The sequence below is a fragment of the Schistocerca gregaria genome, chromosome 3 (genome assembly GCF_023897955.1).
Source record: "Schistocerca gregaria isolate iqSchGreg1 chromosome 3, iqSchGreg1.2, whole genome shotgun sequence".
NCBI classification, from domain to species: domain Eukaryota; kingdom Metazoa; phylum Arthropoda; class Insecta; order Orthoptera; family Acrididae; genus Schistocerca; species Schistocerca gregaria.
Window position 1 is genome coordinate 505,915,186 of NC_064922.1, and position 6,999 is coordinate 505,922,184.

Consider the following 6,999-nt stretch of genomic DNA (forward strand, 5'->3'; position numbering starts at 1 on the left):
GCTAGTGACACCAGGCCGTTGGGATCCAGCACGGCGTTCCGTATTTCCCTCCAGAATCCACCGATTCCATATTCTGATAACAGTCATTGGATCTCGACGAACGCGAGCAGAAATGTCGCGATACGATAAACCGCAATCGCGATAGGTTACAATCCGACCTTTATTAAAATTGGAAATGTGGCGATACGTATTTCTCCTCCTTATACGAGGCATCACAACAACGTGTCACCAGGCAACGCCGGTCAACTGTTTTTCGTTTATGAGAAATCGGTTGGAAACTTTCCCATGTCAGCACGTTGTAGGTGTAGCCATCAGCGCCAACCTTGTGTGAATGCTCTGAAAAGCTAATCATTTGTATATCACAGCATCTTCTTCGTTTCGGTTAAATTTCGCTTGTGTAGCACATCTTCGTAGTGTAGCAATTTAAAGGGCCAGTAGTGTACCTTCTCAACCTGTCTCACAGGGGTCGAGTGCTTCCCGCTCGCCAACAGCGCTCAGCAGACCCGGACGGTCATCCATCCAAGTGCCAGCCCAGCCCGACAGCGCTTAACTTCGGTGATCTGACGGGAACCGGTGTTACCACTGCGGCAAGGCCGCCGGTCTTAAAGTGCTAGAGCCCGTGAGCAAAACCTTTGATTTATAGCGATACTCCAAAAACCGTATAAAATCAATGGATTAGGTTATACTAAACCATCAAATTACTGAAACTTCCTGGTAGATTAAAACTGTGTGCCAGACAAGAACTCGAACTCGTGATGTCTACATTTCGTGAGCAAGTGCTCCGCTTACTCGCGAATGCCGAAGGTCGTTCGTTAGAGACATGGTGCGGACACAATTTTCATATCAGCGGACACTCCTCCGCAGAGTGAAAAATTCATTCTGGAAACATTCCGTACGTCGTGGCTAAGTCTCCGCAATATCCATTCTTTTGTAAACCCTCGTCGCCAGTTTTGTATACGTCTCGCCGCTACTGCTGTGGAGACTCAGTTGCTATTGTTGTTACGGTAAGGCGAGTTTGTGAGCTCGTGAGACTGCTTCTACTGCCGTAAACCACTAAGACGATTTGTCCCTGCCACTATTACACAGCTATGCCTCAGGGCCAGGTAACAGAATAGAAGAACGAAGATTCTACAACACTCCAATAAATTAGTGAAAAAGTCACACAAACGAGTAAAAATATTTACTTATCTTTGTGATTTCTTGAATAATGAAGTCTGCAATATTGCATGTAATATAACACAAAAAGGCCCTCAATGGCTAAGTGCAAATAATCGTAGATAAACTTCGCAGTACATAGCAAATGCAATTTACAACAACTGTCTGTTCAATAAACGATGTTCCATGTCTAAGTCAGCCCTGGACGATGGTCTATAACCAAGTGGGCGAGAGCTGCTCTATCTTCCTAGCAGGCTTCTGTCCGTTGTCGTCCGGTCATTGGCGGATTGTACTTGGCCCGCAATTGGCCGAGGCGAAATCGATATCTTCATTCTCAGCGCCGTCCGTGGCGCTGGTGGAACTCGCAGTCTCTATGACACTGGCACCAGTTCGTATCTCTGCCCCTTGTTGCTTTTGCCCTGGTTTTGTCTTGTTCGGACGGTATAGCACATTATAACAGTAGTACTCCTCCTACGAGTTACATAAGAGAACTTCCGTCAAGTTTACAACGTTTGAGGATGGGTGATCAATCATGCTTGGGTAGAGCACAGTCAGTACGGTAGCTCAGCGTGTTCAATCAGACGGCAGGCTGCCCCCTGTAATGAAAAAAAAAAAAAAAAAAAAACTGAATTAAGTATTCAACGATGAACTTGAATGGATGTCATGTGACGTCCACCCAGGCCAAATTCAACGAGAAATAACGAGCTAAATGAGAAATGTCGGTAGAGAATTTGCCCACGAAAGGTAGAAGTCCGACGTTTGAGTCCTGCTCCAACACACAGTTTTATCTGCGAGGAAGTTTCATATCACTAGACATTCCGTTGCAGTATGAAAAATTCTTTCTCAAAAAACACCTACTTCCGAAAGTTTTGTCGTCCCATCTGAGTGAATGCAATTTTGAAAATTTCATAGTAAAACCTGAGATTTTTTAAACGTATCAAAATTATAGATCTAAGTTACGAAAAACGTACTTCTCAAACGCCTGTAGCATAGCGCATTTGAAAAGAAAAATAAGGGAGAAGATAAATATCATATCAACCCTTACGAACACATGTCTTTCTAGCAGATTTGGGCCAATTAATGCGAAAAAGTATTTTTTTTAGAAGGAAACCAGAGTACCTTCCATTTCAAAACCGTTTTTAAGGTGTTAAAATTTTTATCAGTCGATAATAAAGCATTACGTCTAAAACAGTGTGGACTAAAAGACTGTGCGCTTGATAAAATAAATTTCCCAGATGTAGAAAAAATTGATGTCACACAAATTTTGCGCAGTATGTTACTAATCAGACAAGTTTTCGACGCTTAAAAACTACTAAAAATCGTATTGAGGCGTATGAAACTCTTCGTTACAACCATCAAATCTGAGGTGGTTAGTAACGCTAATTCGAAACCGTTATATTGAAGTTGATTTTTTTTGAAGGAAATGCACAAAAGGGAACTGGAATAAAGTTAAAAAAAAAACACAGTTTCTTTAAAGTAAAAATATCAGCTTCTTGTCTATAGTTTTGCAAATTCTCATGTGAAAATTCATTTACTTTTGAATTTTTTGTTTCTTTACAAATCACATATGTTACGTTCGAAACCTTTCGCACTAGTTACTCAAACAAAAAATAAATAAATAAATAAAAAGAATTCACTTCCTGATTTCTCCGCACCGATGCACCACTGGTAGACGCGGAGGTAACTGAGGGTCGTTCAACGATCATTTAACGCTGCTCCAGCATTTGATTTACTGGTACAAGGGGTAAGGGCGTACTAATTACATAACCGTTCTCAACAAGCGCCTCTTCTGTCCTTTACACTTCTGCCGAAAAACAGTATTTTGGTAATTCTGATAGCTATGCAAGCAGTTCAAAAAAACTAAACCGGGCGGCTATAATATAGCTCGAGGAAATTTGTTGATGGTTTTAAAATTCGCTCGGGACAGCAACTACGACGGAAAAGGCTGAAAACACACATTTTCGTAAGAAAATGACAGAATCTAGTACGGGTTTAATCGCAGGCATATTGTAATAATACTACCTGCTTTTTTTCTAGTATAAGGAACGGAACACTACGAAGCTGTGACGTTTGTGAGTGTTACCGCCCACCTACTCGGGTTCAGCTTCATCTGATCTAACGAGGTTATACGCTTTTGGTGTAAAACGATGAGATATGCTTTTGGTCGTGGATCTCGTACTATTAAGGTAGATCCGCCCCGTGGATTAACGATGAGGGTCGGACGTCGGAAAGCTTTGATGTGGTTTTTAGGCGTTTTCCCACATCCTACTAGATAAATACCGGGCTGGTACTCAAGTGCCGTCTCAGTTCGCGAATTCGCAAACATTTAGAAAACTTTCGCTCATTTCCACACGAATAACACTACGCACGATTTGTCGGGGTACACGTGTTCCGTCTCGGTGAGTTGCGGGGCGGCGACAAGAAGGGCATCCGACCACCCCTTAAACTAATCACCCCAAATCCGCTCTTAACAGTGACGCCCTTGCGCTGATGCGATACAAGGTCACAAAAAAGATTCAAATGGTTCAAATGGCTCTGAACAGTATGGGACTTAAACTTCTGAGGTCATCAGTCCCCTAGAACTTAGAACTACTTAAACCTAACTAACCTAAGGACATCACACACATCCATGCCCGAGGCAGGATTCGAACCTGCGACCGTAGCGGTCGCGTTGTTCAAGAGCGTAGCGCCTAGAACTGCTCTGCCATTCTGGCCGGCCAAGAAAAAGGAGAGAAAAAGCTTAAGGCAAATACTTTGATGGATCCTTTGTAAAGGGCACAACCGATTTCATTTCAATGGTTCTTCAACTTGAGCTTGTGCTCCGTCGCCGATGACCGCATTATTGACGGGGCACCAATCTCCCTTCATTTTTTTTTTTTTTTGGGAAGTCTGTGAAGGGAAGAGCCATGGATGGTGAGTGCTGCTAGTGGATATAGTCGAGATTGGAAATGCTGGATCCCTAATTGACTCTGTCTTTGCACTAGTCCTTCTGTTTATCACACAATTAATGTTATTTATTAAACGAAGCAGAACATCCTTCCAGTGTAAGCGTATATGCTTTACCTAAACGTGCTTATTTGAAATAACTAAATAAAAGAGGAAAGTATCTCAGGAGCGAACTTTGGTTTACTATGCTGAAAACCATGTGTTTCACTGTCCAGTATCAATCGCTGAAAAGCGTTTGATCCACCATCCAACACAAAATTTTTAAAGCACATCCAGAAACCAATCACCCACCCGCCCACACACACACACACACACACACACACACACACACACACACTAGCTAAGGCGTATATCTGCCTTAACGTCAGTAATACCTCGATGTCGACGGGACTTAAAACCATAGTCTTCGTTCCTATCTGCGTTATACTTTCATTACGGTGATGGAGGTATATTTATAGCCTTAGTAATATATTGCAGAGTCCGAATTCAAACATAGTAATTAGTTGCTATTTTAGACCAAGTGCGTAGGAGCAATAATGGCGGAACACCTAAAGAAAAAAGATGGGGAAGATCCCGCGAAAATTTGCTGGTCACGCTATAATATTCGGGGGAGATTTCAGATTACCAGCTATAGACTAGTAGACCCAAGCAATTGTTATCCGAAAATTACTCTGAGCTGTGAATCAAAGACCCGATTCGTGAGAATAACATCTTAGATGGATTCAGCAATTCCACTTAGTCAACGAAGAACAGGAAATCTGTGATCTTGAGAACGTAAATAGGGATGTAGTGAAAGTAGCAAGTTATTTTTCCTTAGCAAGTGCGACAACAGAGGAAAGCGATTGTATTCGACAGGATACGTAAATGTTTGTACGTACACTATCAGTAAAAAATGGTGACACTAAAAACTAATTAATGTAGAGTACTGAAATTTCAGGAATACAATTGTCTATGCGACATATACAAGTGATTAACAATGCAAAATCACAGGTTAATGTAAGCGTGAGATAAGCCATTGCAAACGTGAAATGCCGGTACGTTAATAACCAGTATAACCGCCAAAATGATCAATGCGAACATGCAAACAGTGCATGCATTGTGTTGCACAGGGCCGGCCGGGGTGGCCGAGCGGTTCTAGGGGTTACAGTGTAGAACCACGCGACCTCTACGGTCGCAGGTTCGAATCCTGCCTCGGACAAGGATGCGGGTGATGTCCTTAGGACAGTTAGGTTTAAGTAGTTCTAAGTTCTAGGGGACTAATGACGTCAGAAGTTAAGTCCCATAGTGCTCAGAGCCATTTGAACCATTTGTTGCACAGGTGCCGGATGTCAGTTTGTTGCACTTGGTTGGTCAATACAGGGATGGATAATGCTGGTTGTGAGTGACGCTGGAGCTGTCGACCGATGATATCCCATATGCGCTTGATTGGGCAGAGGTATGTTAATCGAGCAGGCCAAGGGACTTGTCGAAACTCTGCAGAGCACATTGTGTTGCAACAGTGATATGTGGGCGAGCGTTATCCTGTTGGAATGCACCGCCTAGAATGATGTTGTTGAATGGCAGCACAACAGGTCACCAGACTGACATACAAATTTGCAGTCAGGTTGCGTGGGATAAGCACGAGAGTCCTTCTGCTGTCGTACTGTGCCAGGTAAAATAAATGCATAAATAAATAAATAAAATACTGTGATGCAGATCCAGCGTGTCTACCACGAAGACAGGTTGCTTGCAGGTCATGAACCTCCTAACCAAAAGATGGTCATAACTGATACCGAGGCAGAATAATCTTTCACCAGAGAACGTAACAGGTTTCCGCCCTGCCTTCCAATGAGCTCTTGCTTGACACCACTGAATTAGGAAATGGAGATGGTTTGGGGTCAGTGGAATGCAAGCTGCATGGTCTCTAGCTCGGAGCTATCCTTAGAGTGACCGATTTGTAACAGTTCGCTGTGTCGTTGTTCTGCCAACTGCTGCTCATGCTGCTGCTTCAGATGCAGTACGATGCGCCAGAGCCATACGCCGAACACTATGGTCATCCCTCTCGGTAATGCCACGTGGCCGTCCAGAACCCGGTCTTCTTGCGATCGTACATTCTCGTCACCACTGATGGCAGGAGTCATGTACGGTGGCTACATTCCTGCCAGTCTTTCTGCAGTATCGAAGAAGGAACATCCAACTCCTAGTAGACCTATTACAAGACCTCGTTCAGATTAGATTAGATTAGATTAATAATAGTCTATGGATCATGAATACGATATTTCGTAATGATGTGGAAGGAGTCAAATTTTCCAATACAAGACATATTTAAGTTAATTTAACAACATAATTAAGTTAATATAACAACCTTTTCTGTTTTTTTTAAAATTTTTTATAATATTTTTTTTTCTTTTTTTCTTAATTTATATCTAAAAATTTCTCTATGGAGTTGAAGGAGTTGTCATTCATAAATTCTTTTAATTTCGTCTTAAATACTTGTTCGTTATCTGTCAGACTTTTGATACTATTTGGTAAGTGACCAAAGACTTTAGTGGCAGTATAATTCACCCCTTTCTGTGCCAAAGTTAGATTTAATTTTGAATAGTAAAGATCATCCTTTCTCCTAGTATTGTAGTTATGCACACTGCTATTACTTTTGAATTGGGTTTGGTTGTTTATAACAAATTTCATAAGAGAGTATATATACTGAGAAGCTACTGTGAATATCCCTAGATCCTTAAATAAATGTCTGCAAGATGATCTTGGGTGAACTCCAGCTATTATTCTGATCACACGGTTTTGTGCAATAAATACTTTATTCCTCAGTGATGAATTACACGAAAATATGATGCTATATGCAAGCAATGAGTGAAAATAGGCGTAGTAAGCTAATTTACTAAGATGTATATCACCATAATTTGC

General features: G+C 41.8%; 1 pseudogene; it reads right to left on the reverse strand.

Moving 5' to 3' along the window:
• Positions 1–482: 482 nt before the first annotated feature.
• On the reverse strand, positions 483–601 carry LOC126356722 (5S ribosomal RNA; annotated as a pseudogene).
• Positions 602–6,999: the final 6,398 nt, after the last annotated feature.